The sequence below is a fragment of the Caretta caretta genome, chromosome 3, assembly GCF_965140235.1.
Source record: "Caretta caretta isolate rCarCar2 chromosome 3, rCarCar1.hap1, whole genome shotgun sequence".
NCBI classification, from domain to species: Eukaryota; Metazoa; Chordata; order Testudines; family Cheloniidae; genus Caretta; species Caretta caretta.
Window position 1 is genome coordinate 86,581,693 of NC_134208.1, and position 23,179 is coordinate 86,604,871.

Sequence of the window (23,179 nt, forward strand, 5' to 3'; positions counted from 1 at the left end):
GGGGGGGGGGGTAGAGGGGGCGGGCGGGGGGAACGTGGTTCTCCCCTTCTGCGCTTCAGCACAGGGTGTTTTTTCCGCTCCCTGGGCAGTGGAAGCCGTGCGGTATCCGTTTCTCGACAATCGACCCTAGCGGCTGAGTGAGCCTACAGAGCGCCGAGTCATGGATCGGGCTGGGGACTTCTGGGCTAGGATTGGGTTAGGCTGGGTCGGGCCGCCATTTTGGATGCTGAAGCGTCTGGCTGCGGGAACGTGAGTCGCCGCCCGCCGCTAGAGGAAGGGGCAGTCTCGTGCCGCTGTCACGCACGCGACTGGGGAGGGGAGTAGATGGAAGAAAGCGGGAGTGGGAGTTCTCAGGTAACGTCTCTGCCGTCGCGTGCGCCCCCTTTGGCTGTAACGGTCACCGCGCGCGGCCCCGCAGGAGAGGGAGCGAGCGCAATTCGCAGCCTATAAAAGAGCGGAGGCGGCGGCTGCTGGTGAACGTGCTGCTGGCGGCTGGGAGGAGCTGTGGTGCGGTTGCTGCACGCTGCGGAGGAGTGACTGGGCTGGTCCTCGCCGCCAGCCCGGTCGCGGCGGTCTCTGCCCCACAGCCGCTTCCTCCACGGCAGCCAGTGGCCCGGCTGCAGCCCGCGGAGGGCTGGTTTCAGGCACCGCGAACGATGCGGCCGCTGCTGTTAGCTGGGGGACGCTTGGGGAGCGGGCTCCCTTTCCGCCGCGCGCCTCGGGCTGCTTGCGGTGCAATGACGGTAGGGCGGCCCCCCAGCTCCCTGGCCTCCCCAGCGCCCTCCGGCTATCAGCCGGCGCCTGAGGGGCTAAGCGCCAGCCCCACTGAGCCCACCAGGAACCTCCTCCCAGCGAGGAATCCAGCCCTCGGGAGCAACCCCCCTCGGTGGGAAAGCGAGAGAGCGGGTGCTGCCAGCCCACCGAGTGATCATGAAATTGGCTTAAAAATCGTGAAATATTTTTTTCCTAATAAAGTCTGGGCTCGTTTTATTTGCCTGCGGGTTTCTGAGCCTTTAGGCTGTGTCCGGCCCCTACTAAGGGTGGGAATGTTGGGTTTTTTAAATAAAAGCTGAGATTTTCATGCAATCTCTGTTCCCCAGCTGGGGCTTTAGGAAAAATACCGAATATCACAAGAGTTGACAGTCCTGAAGAGCCTCCTGTAAAAAGGCTATGTGTTTCATAGACCTATTATATTTTTGTTTGGTATGTGTATAGACTGAAAGATACAGCAAATGTACAAATCTATAAAATCAGACATAAATTCAGTATGTAAAACACATGCTGCCCACTGAATCTGTTGTATGTTCTGGTTTTAGATTTAAACAAAAAACAGAGCAGGCAATTCCTACCCTTCACTTACTCTCTGAAGTTCACACATCTTGGATGGATTTTTCAGTCTATTTTTCTATTCACTGTCTCACTGGGTCAGTTTGTTTTCTCTGGGTTACTTTTGTTCCTTTATTTCATTTTCACATAAATGGAAGAAAAAGTAATGCTACTCAAACTTTGCCCATAGTCACAGACGAATGGGATAGATCTTCCTGGCACACATAATTGACATTAAGAAATTTGATACTGAACTCTGAGATCTAATAAGAATTTAAGACACAATTGAGGTGCAGTGCCCATTTCTGTAAGAGCTCTTGGTTTGCAAAGGGTCATATATGGGACATCTTTTTAACTACGAGGACTAGAAATGTTTGTTTTTAAGGAAGTTATAAATTTCACAAAAACTGATAGTCGCCAGGAAAGTACTGGTGAAGCATGTCACTGAGTACCAGCTCAGTCTGACCCAGTTTTCATCTTCCTGTTATTGTTCTTTGAACAAATTCCTCCTTTCCTGCCCTCCACTCACAGGGGGCCTGCAGCCATCACTACACTTTCTTCATGTTACTTCTTTCTGAGCCCCTGCTGTCTTCCTGTTAATCTGGCTGATCTTTGCTTCCATCTCATTGAGTATCCTTGCCATCTTTTCTTAACTCAGTGATGGCTTTGAGAGCGAGCTTCTTTACTTCATCTAAAAAGGAACACGAAAGCAGCCAACAGTGTACTCTGAATCTGGAAGAATCGTTGGAAAACTGAGGAAGCAGGACTAGAACAAGAGTAGTGGACACCTAATCTGGAGAAAGTTTCCTGTCCAAGTGAGCTGTTTCATCTTCTGACTGAAACTGCTATGAATTGCCTTCAGAAGAATTAAGTGACTAGTTTCTTGTACAGTTTTTAAGACTTTACTTAAAGTTTTAGTCTCCTAGTCCTACAAAACATTCTACAGCTAGCTTTGCAACTCCCAGACCCAATGAGTTCCACCTTCTCAGATTCAGAGCACATTTTCATGTTACTTGTGCATTTAAGTGAAGAAGTTAGCCTCAAGGCCATCACTGATGCAGGAGCTCGTTTACAGGGATCTGAGATCCCTGAGTACCTGTGACAGCCCTGTCAGCCAGTGGCAGATGCAAGATCTATTCCTGGACTTCTGGATTGCAGCTTTTTGTGCCTGGACAATCTCCAATATATGACATACTCAAGCATGTCCTCTAGTTCCTGAAAATTCTGACATCCCAGAGCAGTCAGTTCCAAATGGTAACATCGTGATTGGAGAAGCCTCTGCCAGCTCCCCATTTCAACCCCATTCTCTAAATGATATACTCTCCCCAAGGCCATCTCCAGTTTTCCATTCTAAAGCGTCATCTCCTTTGCCTGCTCTTCCAGAGTTACCATCTACAGTTGCTAGGCAGCAGCTGTGCTGATCAACCATCCACATACTTGGGTGAGAATAATGAGACTTGAATATACAATTGCCACTAATCAAATACAATTAAACAGCTATACAATAAATTAATATTAGTATTAGTAATAATAGTATCGACTGTCACCGTAACTAGCTAACTACTGTTTTAAAAGACAGAATTTATTCAACAGAAGAAAATAAATATAGCTGTTTATTTTTATGTTTGAACAAAAGACAGGTCAGGCAGTAATTCACCTATTCTTTTTCCCAATTAGTATTATGTACTTTATAAAAATCTGTAAATGCATGTGCCGTTCACAATAGAATACTTGTCTAAACTGACAATGCCATCCAAAAATTCAGTCTGGAAAAAAATGGCCTACACTTCAAATGTGATGTCACTCAGAGGTGTGCAAAATCCATATTATTGAGCAAAATAGCTATGCAGACCCAACTCCCAGCGTAGATACAGCTAGGTGCATAGATACATCAGTCAGGGAAATGGTGTTCCTACACTGGCAGAAAAATCCCTTCTGTCACTGTGTCTGTATTAGGGGGATATACCAGCATAGGTATGACACCATGTCTATGCTGGTATAGCCCCCATAGCTATGATCTCCCTCATTCAGTCCTTTACTGCATTAAGAGTTTGATCCTGCACATCCAGCAAAGCTCCCACTGATTTCGGTGGTGAAAGATCAGGCCCTAAAGACTGGGGTAAAATATTCAAAATATCTAAGTGATTTGGGAGCTTAGGCCTATACCCACAAAGGAACTTAGGTGTTGTAATGTCCAGTGAGCTCTGGGATATTCTGATGTGGGTCTCCCTCAGTATCTTCTGTTGAAGCTGTTCCATTTTATATAAATAATTCAATATGCATTGAGCTAGAGAGAGTGAGAATGACTCTGATCCAATAGCTAGGACATTCACTTGAGAGGTGGGAAACCAGGTTCAAATCCTTTCTCCTCAGGTAGGGGGAACCAGTGTCTTCCTATCTCCTGGGTAAGTTCCCGTACCACTGGGATAATGGTTATCACTGCCATTGCCTCTCCTCCCCTCTTGCCCATTTTGTGTGGAATTAAGCATGCTTTCAGAATGCTTCCAATCAGGCCTTGGAAGAAAAATGGGTGTTGCCCTCCCTATCTTGAAGATTGCACTGGGGCTTAGGTGTGGCCCCTCGACAGGCACTGAGACAGAGGCATTGTGTGCACATCCAGCGTCAAAAGCTTAGGCACCTAAAGGACTTTTATAGTGAAAATGTAGCCTCTGAGGGATTATAGGTGCCTCCAAAGTTAGGAAGCAGCCTAATGGAGGTTCTGAGGATCTCAGTGGTGCCTGAGTTTTGCACTTAAGTACCTAAAGTGGGACTACAGTCTTATCTACACTTGAAATGCTACAGTGGCAAAGCTGCACTGCTACAACTGTGCCACTATAGCGCTTCAAGGTAGACACTACCCCTGATGGGAGGGGTTTTCCCATCGGCAGTCCACCTCCCCAAAAAGCAGTAGTTTAGTTGGTGGAAGAATTCTTCTGTCAACCTAGCGTTATCTAATCTGGGGGTTAGAATAGTTTAACTACAATGATCAGGGGTGTGGATTTTTCATGCCACTGAATGACATATTTAAGATGACTTAATTTACTAGATGCCTATGTGCTTTTGGGGATCTAAAGCCTAAATCTTATTTTCAAAAGTGATATAAACACAAGAGTCTTAGACCTGGTCTACACTACACTGAAAACGCTTCAGCTGCCCTGCAGCAGCTGCACCACTGTAATGTTTAAGTGAAGACACTATCTATGCCGATGGGAGGACTTCTCCAGTCAGCATAGGTACTCCACCTCCCCGAGAGGCAGTAGCTCCTAGTGCTCTCTACAATGGGGGGTAGGTTGGCTTAAATGTGTCGTTCAGGGTTGTGGATTTTTCACACCTCTGAATGATGTAGTTATACCAATCTAATTTCCTAGTGCAGACCATCTTAAGTCTCTTGAAAATGTGATTTAGGCTCCTAATTTGCTTAGGCAGTTCTGAAGATTTTATCTTGCCACTAGACCCTGACATACACAAATCTAGAGACAATAAGATCAGGTATCTCACCTGATCTCAGCAATTAAGCTATTACATGGAGAGAGGTCCTCTGTTAGGGCCCATATGCTAGGAAATTGACTGTTGAGAATGGATTTCAGCAGTGGGTTTCTGCTGGAGATTCTTTAACTGCTGGAAACAATTTAGCTATCAATATAGACAGGACAAAATGGTTTTCAACTCTATAATAGAAAACATTATAGAGACTTGTGAACCATGGTATACGTGTTACATTCTGTAAAGAGTCCTTTTTGCAATATAAATACAACCATGTCAGGGGACCAGGACGCAATGCGGTTTTATGCCCTAACTCAATTACCAATATCTATACACACAAACAGATTTAAAGGGTTTTTTGTTGTAATATATATAAACACCTTGTTTAGGTACACACATACTTGTATGTATATGTGAATATTTGTGTTTGTTTGCTTGGATTTGAACTTAGCAATGTTAACTCTAATTCCAAAATAAAGTAAGTTGAACTTAAAGTATAGGATCCACGAGAGTAACAGTTCTTTTTCTTCAACGTTTTCAGGTCTTATCTCTGCCTGGTCCCTCAAACATCCATGTCAATGAACCTGCACGCAGGAAAAACACATAAGTATTCAAGAAAATATCATCACCTGAAGTGAAAAAATGAAGAATGAAACATTTTTAAAATGCAGAACTATAACATATAATTTCTCCTTTTATTTAGAAGTAGGGCTGTTGATTAATCACAGTTAAGTCACGTGATTAACTAAAAAAAACTAATTGTGATTAATTGCCGTTTTAATGGCACTGTTAAACAATAGGATACCAATTTAAATTTATTAAATATTTTGGATGTTTTTCTACATTTTCATATATATTGATTTCAGTTACAACACAGAATACAAAGTATATATTATTTTTGATTACTAATATTAGCACTGCTAAAAGAAATAGTATTTTTCAGTTCATCTCATACAAGTACTTTAGCGCAATCTCTTTGTCATGAAAGTGCAACTTACAAATGTAGGGGTTTTTGTTACATAACTGCACTCAAAAACAAAACAATGTAAAACTTTAGAGCCTACAAGTCCACTCAGTCCTACTTCTTGTTCAGCCAATCGCTAAGACAGACAAGTTTGTTTACATTTACAGGGGATAATGCTGCCCTCTTCTTACTTACAGTGTCACCAGAAAGTGAGAACAGGCATTTGCATGGCACTTTTGTCTCCAGCATTGCAAGGTATTTACGTGCCAGATATGCTAAACATTTATATGCCCATTCATGCTTTGGCCACCATTCCAGAGGACATGCTTCCATGCTGATGACGCTCGTTAAAAAAACAATGAGTTAATTGAATTTGTCACTGAACTCCTTGGGAGAGAATTGTATGTCCCCTGCTCTGTTTTACCCGCATTCTGCCGTGTATTTCATGTTACAGCAGTCTCAGATGATGACCCAGCAAATACAACGAGGAGTCCTTGCGGCACCTTAGAGACTAACAAATTTATTTGGGCATAAGCTTTCATGGGCTAAAACCCACTTCATCAGATGCATGGATTGGAAAATACAGTAGAGAAGTATAAATACCCAGCATATGAAAAGATGGGAGTTGCTTTACCAGATGGGGGATCAGTGCTAACGAGCCAATTCAATTAAGGTGGAAGTGGGCTATTCTCAACCGTTGACAAGAAGGGAGGAAAAATCACTTTTGTAGTGCTAATGTGTTCAATGTAATCAAGGTGGGTCATTTCAAACAGTTGACAAGAAGATGTGAGTATCAGCAGGGGGAAAATTAGTTTTTGTAGTGACCCGTCCACTCCCAGTCTTTATTCAGACTCATTGCAGATTTGTCAAAACACAAGGAAAGTACCAATATGAGATTTCTAAAGACAGCTATAGCACTTGTCCCAAGGTTTTAGAATCTGAAGTGCCTTCCAAAATCTGAGTGGGATGAGGTATGGAGCATACTTTCAGAAGTCTTAAAAGAGGAACACTCCAATGTGGAAACTACAGAACCCGAACCACCAAAAAAGAAAATCAACCTTCTGCTGGTGGCATCTGACTTTGAAAATGAACATGCGTCAGTCTGCATTGCTTTGGATTGTCATCAAGCAGAACCTGTCATAAGCATGGAGGCATGTCCCCTGGAATGGTGGTTGAAGCATGATGGGACATATGAATCTTTAGTGCATCTGGCATGTAAATATCTTGTGACACCGGCTACAAGAGTGCCTGTTCTCATTTTGAGGTGACATTGTAAACAAGAAGCTGGCAGCATTATCTCCCGCAAATGTAAACAAACTTGTTTGTCTGAGCAATTGGTCGAACAAGAAGTAGGACTGAGTAGACTTGTAGGCTCTAAAATTTTACATTGTTTTATTTTTGAATGCAATTTTTTGTACATAATTCTACATTGGTAAGTTCGACTTTCATGAGAAAAAGACTGCACTGCAGTACTTAAAGTAGGTGAATTAAAAATACTATTTTTTTGTTTTTTTACAGTGCAAATACTTGTAATCAAAAATAAATATAAAGTGAGCACTGTACACTTTGTATTCTGTGTTGTAATTGAAATCAATATATGAAAATGTAGAAAACATCCAAAAATATTTAAATAAATGGTATTCTATTATTAACAGTGCAATTAATTGCGCTTAATTTTTTTTAATCGTGTGATTATTCACAATTCATTTTTTTAATCACTTGACACACCTATTTGGAAGCATCTGACTTTCAGGCACGTGTTGGTATGAGGGAACTGGTTGTTATAGTAAACTAGAGGGAAAAAATCCTAAATTATTATACATTAATGCATATATATTAAGCTTAGCATAGCAAGAATGCACTCATTTTAATTAGGGAATAGCTAATAATATAGTGACACCAATGTGTAGGGACTGAGTGTGTTAGAATGAGTGCTTGATGAATAAAACTTAGATTAAGTTAAACTGATTAAGTGTATGTTACATAGTTGAGACAGGCATCACTGGTGGTAGATGATAGAAAAAAATCTTCAGACTACTAGATAGGTGACAAAGCCAAGTCAGAGATAATAATTAGATAAATATCTGCTCTGTGTGGTTTGTTCTTTCTCCCGTCATCTTGCTGTGGAAAAGTGTGACAGGGTGAGGTTTTATTAATTTTTTAAAATATAAATTATATGTACACTGTGCTACATGTTTATATAATGCAGGCAAAATCAAAGAATTGTGCCTTTTGTTGGGAACAGGAAATAGGCATTTGCTAGTTCATTCCAATGTCTTGTTCTCCTGCAGAGACAAGCACTTATCCTTTTGGTGGACAGTTTCATTATATCTGTGGAGTGAAATTGTCTGCTGGTCATCGTCCTGGAACTTTAGGTGGTCTTTTAGGTATTCTGGGCCCAGGTCATTGAGAATCTTGAAGACAAGGGTCAAGACCTTGCATTTGACATGGTATTCTGTAGAAAGCCAGTTTAGTGAGAGGACTGGTTTGCATGTGCTTGTAGCTGGTGTTACTGAGGAGATGTGCTACTTTACCTCTACTAGTTGTTGTTCCCTGAGGGAGGATGGTTTCATGCCCAGGTATGCAGCACTATTTGACCCTATATCAACCCTTCCCAATACAATTATCTACTCTTAAGTCTATATTTATGTAATTATATACAAACTTTTGTGTGTGTGTGTATTTTTTCAGTGTGTACACAGACACACACAATTTGAAAAAGGGTAGTTCTTCATAAAATTCTCTGTAAACTATTAGTTACAATGATTAATAACAAAAATTGAACATTAATCCTAAAAAATTCTTCAAATGTAGCCTGTGCAGGAGATTTCAAAGGTTTTTTTAAGCATGTGGGAAGTTTGAAGTGTCTCCCTTGATGTGTTAGTAAAATAATTTGGGACAAAAAATGGACTGAAATAAGGTGCTAAATTTCTTAAAGAACCCATTTTAATTAATGTTAACCCCCTGAACTAATGAATGGATTTAATTGTACAATCTCAGAAAAATCATTCTGAAATTTTGGTGTGAATACTTGCTATTCTTCATATGTAACACAGTGATTGAATCTCTACTTTAAGTGCAAAACTCAAACTAACCTATGGAATTGTGACTTTTGCTTCCATAATATATATACACCAGTATATAATACACGCATATACACACTACATACGCGCTCTACTCTGTACTGATTAGGCCTCAACTGGGCGCCAAATTTCATGAAAGATGTGGACAAATTGGAGAAAGTCCAGAGAAGAGCAATAAAAATGATTAAAAGTATAGAAAACATGACCTATGAGGGAAGATTGAAAAATTTGGGTTTGTTTAGTCTGGAAAAGAGAAGACTGAGGTGATAACACTTTTCAAATACATAAAAGATGGTTACAAGGAGGAGAGAGAAAAACTGTTCTTAATCTCTGAGGATAGGACGAGAAGCAATGGGCTTAAATTGCAGCAAGGGAGGTTTAAGTTGGACATTAGGAAAAGTTTCCTAACTGTCAGGGTGGTTAAGCACTGGAATAAATTGCCTAGGGAGGTTGTGGAATCTCCATCATTGGAGATTTTTAAGAGCAAGTTAGAAAAACACCTGTAAGGGATGATCTAGAGAATACTTAGTCCTGCCATGAGATGACCTCTTGAGGTCCCTTCCAGTTCTATGATTCTACATTTAAAAAAAACTACATTAAAAGAGCAATAGGCTTGCAAGGCCAAGCACTCAAAAGTTAGGAAACATCAAAATTAAGGTTGGCTGTGCAACCACCCTATCCTATCCCACCCCCATTCCTCACTCCTCTGCAATTAGTATGGCTGCTGCTTTCACCTCCTCCACACTGCCTGAGAGCCAGCAAGGGTGGGGAGCGGCTATCTGCACTCAGTTCCTCGACCCAGCATCACAGAGGCCCATAGAAGCCTCTGGGAACAATTACAGGGAAATCCTGTGCAGCCTCTGCAACCCTGGGATAGAGCACAGTCAGTCACTGTGTGGGGATGGTACATGCACAGTCCAGGTGTTCCAAAGTACGGATGTGCTAGCACCTTTCAACAAAATAGTCTTAACAATTGTTTTAACACCTGAGCAAAACAAAATATTTTTTTCCCTATCTTAGTTTCGAAAATGGCTGAACCATTTTAGCTGAAACTATCCAAAATTACTCAGTTTGACATCAAGAAAAGGAGTACTTGTGGCACCTTAGAGACTAACCAATTTATTTGAGCATAAGCTTTCGTGAGCTACAGCTCACTTCATCGGATGCATGCAGTTTGACATCGACATGGAAAAATTCAGCCTAAACAGTTAATATTTGGCAATGTTATAAGCAACTGAATATAGGGTCTTATAATGGGAAGTATCAGGCACTTTGATTATTGGCTATGCCTATAATTCACATAAATTCATATTGGGTGTATATGTATATTTATTAATTGCTGGTTTTATAATAAATATGTATGTTGTTTACAAAAAACATGTTTCTATGAATTAGCAAGTTGGGCAATGATGGATGAAAAGGGATACATTTTAGACACCACTTTCTCCATACAGCCTGGTCTGTTGGAGAGATAAGGAGATGTGTTGCCTGATCTGCTCTGTTCAGTTGTGCCTATCCTTCCTCTCCAGGCAAAGTGAAAGGAGCACTGATCAAATCTGTAGACTCCAAAGCATATGTTACTCTAGAGAGTCAGGTTGATAGTCACTGTTAGAGCAAAAACTTAGAATCACAGAATATTAGATATGGAAAAGACCTAGCCGGTCCTTGGTCCATCCCCTTCCAGGATTGGCGCTTGAAGTACATTCACTAATATGTTGTGCTGTCTGGTTTTAAACATCTAAGCCTTCCATCATTTTCCTTGGGAAAATATCGCAGAGCCTAACACACAGAAATTTTTCCTAATATTCAGACTATATTTTCCCTTTCCTAATTACTCTTACTTATACATTCTTGTACCTCCCTAAATAATTCTTCTTCCTTGGTGTTTACACCTTTCAGGTATATTTGCAGAGAAGCTGAATTTTCTGAAATGGTAACATGAACCCTTTAGTCATTACTCTGCCAAGATGAACTTACTTAGCTTTCTAATCTTTCCTCATGAGTCAGTCGCTCCAGCCTCCAAATAATTTTTGTTACTTTTATCTGAACTCATTCCAGTTTGCAGAGATATTTCTGGTAAAGTGCCCAGAACATAGTGCAGAATTCCAGGTATGGTCGTACCAGAACTATATCCAGCGGAACTGTTACCTTCCTGCTCCGTGACATGGTACTTGTAAGGGCTTGTTTATACTGTGATTTAGTGTGCCACAAGCAAAGCCTGCTGTATATTTAGTGGCTATGAGGACCCTGCTGCCACACACTAAAGGTTTCATAGTATGCTTTGATCTACTTGCTCTTTGAAACTTCAGTAGATCAAAGTGCACTATGGAACTTTTAGTGTGCAGCAGCATGGTCCACAAGGCCACTTAGTGCACGGCAGGCTAGCTAGAGTGCTGTAGACTCACATTCTGGCTTCCTAAATCACTGTATATGCAAGCCCTAAGTATGCAGCTCAAAACTGCGTTGGTCTTTTTGGTGACCCCACATTTCAAACATATGTGTAATTTGCTGTTCATTATTATCCTTAGGGTTTTTCAACATTTTGAGTTTCATATTAATCCCTCCCATTGAGTATTAGTGTTACAGATTATTTTTTGTTATAGCTTGTGTTTTTCTGAGCTGAATCTCGTTTTGTTGTTTTCTGTCTACGTTTTTAACAACTCTATGATATTTTGTACTATATTACTATCTTCAGTGGTGTCTGCAACATGACTTCTTCCAGACCAGTAATGAAGATGGCAAATGAAACAAGGCTTCACACCAATGCCTATAGCACTCCACAAATAACTACAAGGCTGTATATCATTACCCTTGTTTATTGTTCTTCAGTTAGCTTTCATTTTACATTAATTTGCCAATTCGAGTGATCTTCAGAGTAAAGTTTCATGAGATGCTGCTTAAATCCAAACATATAATATCTTCAGCATTTCCTTCACCCAAGCATTTTATAACTTTTTTTTTAAAGCAAGCTCATCTGATAAGATCTGTTCTTCATAAACCCAGATTGTTTACTGCCTAGGATTCTGTTATCCTCTAGGGTCAAAATTTTTAAACGTGGATGGCCTAAAGCTAGGTCAAGTTTAGGTGCCTAAGTTAGTGGCCTTATCTGGGTGTCTAAAAAGAGATTTAGCTCAGTTTTGGCACCTGGATTTGAAAATGTGGTTCGGATGTTCAGTGTTTCCATTTTTTATTAAGAATATAAATTAGACACAAGATATTTGGAGCACGAATCATACCTTTGTTTGTGCATGAACAGCACCTAGCACAATGGGTTATTGATCCAGCGAGGGGCCTTTGGATGTTACCAAAGTACAAATAATAATAATTGCCAATACAAGTTGTCTTATCTTTTTTGAAGATAGGCACCACATTTATTTCTCGCCTTTCTTATAGCACCGCCTTTGTTCTTCTTGAGTTTTTTGCAAACTAATAGCCAGCAAGAGAGTGAGAAAGATTGATAGTTTACTGAGAAATCTTTCTGAGAAGCTAAGGGTACATTTACAACACAAAAACAAAAAACAGAACCCCCCTGCTGCAGCAAATCTCAGAGCTGGGGTCTACAGACTCAGATATACACTACTGAGCTAAAAATAGCAGTGTAGACATTCCAGTGTGGGGTGTAAGATACACACACACACACACCTGGATTCAGAGCCTGAGTGCCACCCCGAGTGAAAACATCTAAACAGCTATTTTTAGCCCCTAGTGTGAGCCCACAAGCCTGGATTTGTATAGCTGGGCTCTGAGACTGACTGCCACGGGAGTTGTTTTTGCAGTGTAGTCATACCCTTAGTGTATACGAGGTAACACTGCCACAGGTGACAAGTTACCTAAGGATTTGCTCCCCATTATCCAAATCTTTGTTTGAATATAAAGTGAGGGGAGAGAAAGAGGATAAGGTGCACACATTTGAATAACTACAGATGCATCTATCCAAGTGTGAACATATCCAGAGTTGTAGAGTGGAAAGGGTTGTCTGTTGGTTAGAGGTGGGCAGAACTGAAAGTCAAGATTGCTAGATTGTGTCCCTAGCTCTGAGAGGAGAATGTCATCTCGCAGTTGGAGCAACAGATATTGTAATCAAGCACACAGAGTAGACACAGTAGCATAGCCGGGGTGGAGCGGCCGCTCCCCCTCTGAGGACGAGTGGCGCCTTTTTAATTTATAGGTGCCTTTTTTAATTTTTACTCACCCGGTGGCGCTCCGGGTCTTCAGCAGCAGGGGCCTTCACTCGCTCCGGGTCCTTGGTGGCATTTCGGCAGCAGGGGCCATCAGTGCCGCCAAGGACCTGGAGCGCCACCCGGTGAGTACAAGCGGGTGGCACCTTTTTTTATGTCCACTGCCCCTGTTCGCTCCACCTAGCTACACCAGTGAGTAGACATTCATTCTAAAAGCAGTGCAGTTAAGTGAGACTTCATCTGTTATTGGGTTCTTCTCCCATGTCTATCCTTAACTATCTTGTGCAACTTCTCAGTTACCTTACTGGCAAAACAGATTATATATAGATACAACTCTCAGAGTTAGAGTGCTGGTACTCATCCACAGGGAAGAATAGGGAAGGGATATGCTCGAATATAATTTAGAAATAGCTTCTTAGATGGTTCCCAGAGTGAAGAGAGCTTTCCAAGAAATGATCACATTCTCACACTCAGGCAACTTTGAACACATTCTTTATCTTTAAAAGGAAACAGAACAGAATCCGTCAGTAAATCAAATGAAGTCCTGGTCTTGTCTGCTGTAATCTTGTAATGCAAAAACATATTGCTGTAAAATCAGGCGTTAGGGCTGGACATTTGAAACAGGAACTGTCATGGCTGAAACTGTTTCTGTGTTTAGAGAACAGTGGGTAAAGGATCATATGTTTTATAAGATAAGACAATATCTTTTCCACACTTCATGCCTTTTCTTTATTATTCTCTAAAGACAGCTGTTGTGGTGACTGTTCTGTGGACTCTTTAGATACATAGCAATAGGCAGATCATATTTCATTTACTGTGTACAGTAATACCCTCTCCTATAATGACTGCACACTTTCTTTTCGTGTTTTTTTATAAAAATAGAGATTGTGTATCTTTCCAAAAAATCCCCATCTCATTTTAATTGTTGTCCGTATGCAATGAAATATCTAAAGAGTAAATGTTCCTGCTGCAACTTTGTAGAACTGCTAGTATCAGTTTCCATGGTTGGTAAACAGAGCCATCCATCACCTCTGCCAACACTATGATTTGGTCAGTTCCCTAGTTCCAACTTCCTCTCCCTTCCACAGAAATTGTTATCTGCATAGAAATATTCAGAAACAGATGGGTGTGTTTTTAGTAATATATATAATTTAGAAATTTATTCAACAAAATAAGAGGCTATTTCAGAGGAACATTCTAAACAATCCATGTTTCCCAGCTTCAGGGTCATGTACTGAGGTTTTATATGGACTTAGCTTTCAGTAACAAGCTGAAACTGTTACGATGGGGGTTTTTTTATCTTCAATGGTTTATTTTAGAAGTAAATGCTACTCAACTGGAGAGGGGAAATAGACAGCAGTAACTGTTAAAATGCCATTAAGGGCACCTTCTGGAAACAACCTTTGTCCTTATATTCTGAGGGGGTGGGAGGAGTTGAGGGGGCATGGTAAAGGCACAGCAAATCTGTAAACTTACTACTTTTTGTTCTAGTAGTGTTATATATTTTTCTCTGTCAAATATGAACTAAAACAGATTGTTGGTTAGTTTTTTCCTATTTGATTTTAATGTATATTAAAAATAGCTTGTTAAAAGAACATTATTAAGGTTGCAAAATCAAGCACTCAAAAGTTAGAAAATACCAGAATTAAGATTATTTCTGCAAGCATAATTTTGCCCCTTTAAGCATATACATTATGATACAATCTCTAATTACATGATAACTTACTATTTTTTTCCCACAGGACCCCCTACCTTATTCAATTAATAGGATAGACCAGTGGTTCTCACCAGGGGTCTGGGGCCCCCCTGGGGGCCACAAACAGATTTCAGGAGGTCAGCCAAGCAGGGCCAGTGTTAGACTCACTGGGGCCCAAGGCAGAAAGCTGAAGCCCCATTATGTGGGGCTGAAGCCTGGGGCCCTGAATCCTGCTACCTGGGACTGAAGTCAAAGCCTGATCAACTTAGCTTTGTGGGGCCCCCTACGGTGTGGGGCCCAGGGCAATAGCCTTGCTTGCTACCCCCAATGCTGGCTCTGGCTTTTATGTGCAGAAAAAAGTTGTTGTGGCACAGCTGGGCAGTGGAGTTTTTTATAACGTGGGGGATGGGGGAGCTCAGAAAGAAAAAGGTTGAGAACTCCTGGGATAGACAGTGCTCTCTTACTGAGCAGTTGTTCAATATTTTGTTTTCTCCTCATCGTTCACTGTGGCTTATTTACTACACACTGTTCAAACCCTGTTCTGAAGACAGATTTATTAATTTCCTCAGGGGTCTGTCTATGGACCACATCATTCTAGTATCTGAGTGCTTCACAGATATTCATGAATTAATCTTACAACACTGCTGTGAGGTGAGGGGGTATTATTAGCCACACTTTACAGGTGGGGAATTGAGATACTGAGCGATGAAGGTCAAAAAGTGTCTACTAATTTTGGATGCACAATTTGAAATACCTAGAACCTGATTTTTTTTCAGAGTACTTGGCATTATAGAGTACTTTATATATCCAAGCACAGCTCCCATTGACTTCAGTTACAGCTGTGAGCATTCAGCACTTCTGCAATCAGACTCCGGGTATCAAGTCAGGCACCCACTGAACGAACATGCACAATTAGTGACCACCTGTGAAAGGTTTGGTTTAAGTGACTTGCTTACCACCACACAGGAACTCTGTGGCAGAGACAGGAATTAGATTCAGATTGCCATGGCAACATTCACCTGCCTTAACCATGAGACCTGCCTCAATCTTCCTGCCTCATTCATTACATCCCTACGAGCTTCTGCAACAGATGAGGCAGGGTCCTGTAGACAAGAGTTTATAGCACAACACCGATTCATCCTTAGAGAAGGTCCATCTGTTCACTGAATGAGGCGGAGTCCTGTAGAAAAAATAGTACATGATCATATAAGTACAGACTGTATCACAATGCATATGCACAAGGGGGCCAAGTTAAAGTTGCACAGGCAACTTTAGTCAGATCAGTACTAGAAGCTGTGATGGATGGAACATGCTCAGTGCTCATGGAGTCAGGAAATTTTAGCTGTTAAATCAGAAGTCCCCAAACTGTGGGGTGCAGGAGGAACATTCAGGAATGTGTGGCGGGGCCAGGCCAGCCCCTACAGGGGGTGGGGAGGAAGCTCCACTGAGCCTGCTCCGCTCCCAGCTCTGCTCAGGCCCCGCCACAGCCCGGTTGCGGCTTTGCATCTGGCCGCAGCCCCAGCCTCAGCCCCCTTACCCCAGTCCACATCCTCCTCCCCTCCAGCTGCGGCTCTAGGGAGAGGGGAGGGGGCACGGACAGAGGTAAAGGAGGGGGCGCGACCCAGAAAAGTTTGGGGACTTGTGTTAAATACTGTGTTAAATACTAAGATATTTCTACTGAGCACATGCAAACTGTATTTTTAAAAGGCTTGTAACTTGTCCAAATGTGGGTGGATTTTCACAGGGATGGCAAAGGCATATCCCTGGCACAAACCACTCTCCTGCCAAATTTCAAGTCCCTGCTCCAAAGCATAGGGGTGGTAGAACTTCTCAAAGAAAAGGTCATCCTAAATAATGTGGTTTCCTCTTGTCTCTTTCTTGGATATGGCTAAACTGTTTTATTTGATTTTTTTTTTTTTTTTTGAAGACCCAAGGCAGACACTCAGAGTGGAAAATTTCAGCCCAAATGGTTAAAGTTTGGTAAAGTTATAAGCAACTGAACACAGAGTCTTATAATGGGAAGTGTTAGGCAACCTTAATAATAGGCATCGGTAACAGCCTGCCTATAATAATGGTTGACCATCAGTTTTTTTTATGGAAAATGATACCAAGATGCCACTAGTTCACAGGCACTTCTTATATCAGACAAACAGAAAAAACGGATAACAGAACTCTCCAACAGGAAAAAAACCCCAAGATAATTGTAAGGAGACTCGAATACTGGCACAATCAAACACAGAATGGGGTCCTGGTCTAGGACTAAGGCTCATAGGTACTATGGTAATACAAATAATAATAATAATAATAAGGTGATGTTTTATATTTCCATTGAGTAAGGTCTGAAGCAGTATGTTTGTGTAATTCTCCTTCACATCCTTGATATGACCAGAAATTGGAAAACTGTGCTGCCACCAACATTCCCTGTAAACTGCACACACGTGTGACCGTGCAGCAATCTCCCATATACTGCACATGTCACAAACCATGCCACTCACAACTTCATTTGTCTCTGGGGCAGGCGCTGCAAGGGTTGGGCTGGTGACTCCATGCCGCTGGGGATGGAGATGAGAGTGGGACCTGGAGGGCTGGAGCAGCTGCAGAGGCACTCTGGATCAGGCCAGGGATCGGGTAGGAACTGGGGTGATCGAGCTGGGATTGGGAAGCAACTACCCCAGGCAAGACCGTCACAAACCATTAGGATCCTGCTTCCCAGCCTGCAGCCAGCTGTGCCACCCCCAGCCATGTCTCTGTAGCTCCCCTTGCAGAGCACCCACCCCAACACCTCCTATCCCTGACACCCTGACTTTCCCTCTTTGCCCAGCTGCCCCTGATTCTCCCTGTGGGCTCAGGTTCAGCCCTAGCATGGTGTCTATGTCACACAGTGGCTCCCTGGAGTGGAAGCATTTGGCCCCCTCAGATGGGGTCCTGGCCTCCTCCTAGGCTGAGCTGGGGCAGGTTCAGTCCTGGCTCAGGGGCAGAGGTGAGCCCAGGTGTCAGCAGCCGGTCAGCCAGTGGCTCCCCCGCTTCTTCTTACAACTGTACATCCTGTCAGACATTTCGCTCTGTTGGAGTTAGGGCATCAGTGTAAGGATCTGAGATTAGGCTGGAGTTAAATCAGAGGCATATAGAGAGCCTGATCCTCACACAAGTGCTCCTGACTCACCAAGTCTCATATAAGTCAGTGGGAATACTTGGGAGAGTAAGAGTTTTCAGAATCGGGCTCAGGAACAGTAATATGGAAAAAAAATTTCAGGGGTCACGTGGGTGTAAACGAGGGCAGAATTTGGACCACAGTGGGCCATATTTTCAAAAAAGATAAGCTTCCAAATGAGTGACCAGATTCCCACTGAGAGCTGCTGGATTCTGAGCTCTTTGAAAATCTGGCCACTTAACTTAGATGCTTAAATGGGAATTGAGCACTGAGGTCTTTTGAAAATGTGGCTCTGGATGTCCATCAGGACTGGAAACTCATTACACTCAATGAAGTTTGGTGTTCTGACATTAAAAGTTTGGAAAATTAGAACTGAAATATACCAGAGCTTGCTGGATGCGGGAGAAAATGTATTACAAACATTTATGAAAGCAGAAGTATGAAATAGAAAAAAGTTAAGCTATTAATTACAAGTCAGGTTTAATAAAATGCATCAAGAAACATGATTTGGTTTTACTGCTGGAGGTGTGTCAGAGTGTACATAGAAATGCCAGAAAAATATACTCCAGATCATGAATCCTTCAGAAATAAACCACTGATTGTAGCTTGGCAGTAATCCAGCAAGGGAGTCTTAACTTTTTATTTTCTAAATGAATTCATTATAGATTAATTTGAAAAATAGGACATGCTCTACTTTAAAAAGAAAAATGCCAGGATTAGAATGATCGGCAAGTACTCCCAATAGTCAGCTCAAGAGGGGCATTCAGCACAAAGTTCACTTAAATGCTCACTTGAGTTTTCATTCATATGTGGCATGACCTTGCTAAGATATTTTCTTCTCGGTGCACATTTTCAGTTGTAGCAATACCATGACAAGTTAATTCAGTGTAAGAAGACTTTTTAAAAAATAATAAAGGACAAGGATAAAAATGTAGTGCTCAGTGGAGTTTGTAGCCTGCTCCATGCAAAGAAAATTGAGAGGGTACATTGGTTGCCATAAGAGCTGCGTAAAAGAACAAGTCGAGTGGCATTGTAGCTTGAAAACATTTGGCAATTGACTTAAAAGAAAAAAGTGTGGCCAGATTTGGGGCCCAGTCCTACTACCTTACTTACACAAATAGTACTTGACTGTGTAAGTAGTCCTATTGAAGCCAATGTGATTTCAATGAATGAATAAGGGGTGCAGGCTCAGGCACTTAAACATAATAACTGTGCTTTAGGCATCCTTAATCAAGGACTTCATGAGCCAGATCCTTGGTTGAGTGAGGGCAGCTTCTCCTTATACAAAAGTGCCATAAGACTGCCTATCTGACCTCACACTTGTGGAGGATCTCCCTTGAATAGTGGGATGCTTGCATGACACAGTCACTCTAGCATCTCCAACAATATGTCCACGGCTCACCCCCTCAGGTGGTGCCAGAAGCATTGCCAGAGGGGAAAGAAGGTTGCGTTGTCCCTATGTTATGACAAATTTTATCTCTGAGAACAGCCCTTTGGGCAGCCAGTGCAAGTTAGAGCAAGCTGAAGACAGCTCTAAATTTCAGCACGGAACTGGCTCAGCACCACATTGGCTCAGGATCAAGGGGCAACAAAGATGGGCTTCATAAGCAGCAGGTATAATAGGCCAACTCAGCCGCTGCTGACCTGATACAGGACGCCTGGGCTGTGGTGGCCCACCTGCGCTCTGCCTCTTCCCATCCCTACTCCACCCCTTCCCCAAGGACCCCAACACCTGCCGCTGTCTGGCTGACTCCCTCCTCTCCTCCATTCCACTCCCCGCCTCCAGAGGTCCCCACTGCTCCCCATGTACCTCCTCTCCTCCACCCTCCCCTCTCCCACAAACCCCTGCCACTCGCTGCATCCTTGTGGGCAGTGGGGGCCTCGTGGGGGAAGGGGGTGGAGGAGAAGAGGAACTTGGTGAGTGGCAGAGGCCTTGCGGAGGAAGAGGGGAGGAGAGGAGGAACACAGTGAGCAGTGGGGTGGGGCGGGGCCTGGAGCAGGAGTGGGGCTGCAGGCAGAAGAGGCAGTCTTCCCCAGGAGAGGCTTTACCCGCTGCCCGTAGTGAGCTTCTTTATCCCACTGTCTAAACTGCACCAAGTGCTCCTTAGAACTGGAGTTGAGAAGAGTTCAGAAGGTCTTGTGTGTCCACTTGTGTTCAGCTGGTCAAGTAAAGGTCCAAATGCTCCACTGATTTGAACCTTGTTTAATCATTTACCCATGTGCAAAATGCAGGTAAAAGTGTTATCTAATGAGAGTAGCTGTGTTTTATACTCACTTTGCACAGGTGTAAATGACAACACAAACTGCAAAGCTGTAGAAAATCAGGTCAGTAGATTTTACAGTATATCAGATACGGTTTCTGATCCTGTGAACACTGATACATGTGAGCAACTTGTAGCTTCAGGGGGACTGCTCATTCAAGTAATCGAACTGATGGGTATAATTCTTTGCAGGATCAAATCCTGTGTAGTCATATTTTAGATTATAGTCCCTTTTTGTAATATTGCTACAATTCATGTGCCTCTGTTACCTTTTGTTCCATATGGGTGATTTACTGAATCTGAAATTGAATATATTTATATTTAATGGCTTGCACTCCATTCTCATGCCTGTCCAGCACCAAGCCCTTAGAAAGGCATGTCATACAGCATATTTTAACATGTCAGCACAGCAGATTAGTAGGACACAGAATTTAAGTACAAAGGGTCACGAGGCTTCAGAGGATGTGTGCTGTATGTGTATAGGTATATTCAAGTGGTTAACAGCAGTGGAAAATGTTTTGTGGTTTTTCATTATTTGCATCAAGCTGTCCTCACCTCTTAGATGTTAGAGTGGGTAAATAAGAAACATTTTTTTTGCTCGCTCTTCATTAGCGTTACCAGACTTAACTGATTCTGCGGGAATACACTTACACTCACATTAAAAAAAAAAAAAACTGTTAATCAAAGCTGACTTCAGAGTAAAGCTGTGTGAAATACTTTGGCCTAAAATCTTTCCTCCTCCCCCCTGAAAAATGCAGATTCAAGTCAACTCAGATATTTTACTAATGTGTGTTGATGTCAGCAAATTGGTTCTGGGGGTGGGGGAGAACAGAAATGTTGGGTAAGGTTCACAAAACAGAGAAGAAGATAGTGGTGATGGTATATGTCCCAGTGGTTAGTCCACTCAGCTGGCTTGTAGAAAATCAGGGTCAAGTCCCTGCTCCAGAGTGCCCTTAATCATCAGTGTACTGGGTATTGCAGGGTGTCCTCTTTCAAATCCCTCCCACTGAAGCTATTCCACTTCGTATAAATAATTATATGTTCACTGTTCAATCCATGTTCCCTTTGTTGTCCATGGTGAATGCCCTAACCTTTGGGTTATTACAGTCACTCTTACTGGCTCAATGAATATTTAATTATTTATACAAAGTGGATCAGCTTCAATAGGAGAGACTGACAGTGCTTTCCCCAGTCCTTATCACTGGTACCTAATAGTCTAGTGTATGAGTACTCACTTGGGCTGTGGGATACCTGGGTTCAAAACTCTGCTTTAGAACTTGGGTTTCTCCCATCTTAGGTGAGTGTCCTGGCTATTGGGCATAAGGGGGGCATTATCACCACTATCTTCTCAGTTTTGTCACTGTAGCCATTCATTTCCAGATTTCATTAGCTTTTAATTAAAATAAACAGTTAAAAGTCCCTGAAATAAAAACAAAATGTTTAATTGCAGGTTGATCAAAACACTTTCTTTCCTGACTTTCCTATTTGTCAAAATTTCCACAAATGTTTGATTGAGGTTGACCCCACAAAAAAAAATTTTCCCCAGTTTTTTGGACCGGTCAGCAACCAAAAAAATCAGTTATCCACACAGCTCTACTTTATAGTACTAATGACCCACAGCATTTTGATTTAAAATGGCAGTTCAATGATTTTAATGTTATGCATATTTGCTAGCTCAAAACACAGAACTGGTCATTATGTCAGGCATAAAGTGTTCATTGTTTTTGGGGCACTGCTTCATAGTTTGGGATAACAAAGACAAAATGATATACAAAATTAGATTGTTAAAGTTATACAGTTATTTTGACAGTGGTAGAATAATCATTTTTATTTTTAGAATGATATTAGAATGCTTTAAATACACTCAAATAAATAAATATTATACTTGCATCATGACCTACAGTATTTTAATAAATGTGGATTGAAATATGCCCTTCCTTAAGAAAGCCCATTGAAGAGGCCTGAGAGGGAAACCTTGCTAGATGTGGAGTTTCCTCTAAATTCGACCCTTGTAAGGATCAGGACATTGCCTCCCTGTAGAAGAACCAGAGGTTTAGCCTCCAAAATCTCTTAGATATTGAGGGAATCTGCTAGAGATGTAGGGCCATCTGCATGGAGCCTTCTGTGCCTCTACAATGGGTCCTTGCTCCTTGTGGCTCAGCCACAGCTTCCTGACAGCACAGCTCCTATGGAGCTGCACTACCAACTCAGCCAGGAACTGCCCCAGAAAGCCCCCTTAATTTCCAAAGAAAGTTAATATAGCCTACAGCTCTATGTGATCCTTCGTGGGCTATTTCTGAATGTCTCCATGCATAGAAGTAGACCTGCAGTTCTCAAACTAATTGCACAAAACTGAACACCCTTGCCCTGCCCCTTCCCCAAGGCCTCGTCCCTTCTCTGAGGCCTTGCCCCACACTCACTTCAGTCCCCCTCCCTCTGTTGCTTGCTCTTCCCCACCCTCGCTCACTTTCACTGGGTTGGGACAAGGGTTGTGATGCAGGAGAGGGTGAGGGGTCCAACTGGGGCTGCGGGCTCCAAGGTTGGGCCAGAAATTAGGGGTTCAGGGTGCGGGAGGGGACTCTAGGTTGGGGCAAGGGGTTGGTGTGCAGCAGGGGGTGAGGGCTCCGGCTGGGAGTGCAGGCTTTGGGGTGGCACCGGGGATGAGGGGTTTGGGGTGCAGGAGGGGGCTCAGGGTGTGAGAGGGGGTTCCAACCTGGGGCAGGGGATTCGGGGTGTGGGCTCTGGCTGGGTGGTGCTTACCTCAGGCAGCTCCCAGTTGGCAGCGCAGCAGGGCTAAGGCAGCCTCCCTACCTGCCCTGGCTCTGTGCTGCTCCCGGAAGTGGCCAGCATGTCCGGCCCCTAAGTGGAGGCACAGCCAGGCAGCTCTGCATGGTGTGCCCCCCCCTTTTTTTTTTTTTTAAATTTAAAGAGCTCTTGCTATCATCCCCGGGTGGCTGGGGCTCGTGCAGAGGGGCCGTGCACACCCTGGAGGTGGGGATAAAGGGGACAGCTGGAGCCCTGCCACCCAGGCTTAGGC

The 23,179-nt window shown here is 42.7% G+C and overlaps 1 long non-coding RNA gene across 1 annotated transcript in view; it reads right to left on the bottom strand.

Moving 5' to 3' along the window:
- Window positions 1-2,926: 2,926 nt before the first annotated feature.
- The window catches only part of LOC142071547 (uncharacterized), a 50,345-nt gene continuing 30,092 nt past the window's right edge, over window positions 2,927-23,179 (bottom strand). Inside the window, exons 2-3 of the long non-coding RNA XR_012667643.1 lie at window positions 15,687-15,910; window positions 2,927-5,393 (exon numbers count right to left, since the gene is read on the bottom strand). This is a non-coding gene — a long non-coding RNA (uncharacterized LOC142071547). The remainder of the gene's footprint in view (window positions 5,394-15,686; window positions 15,911-23,179) is intronic.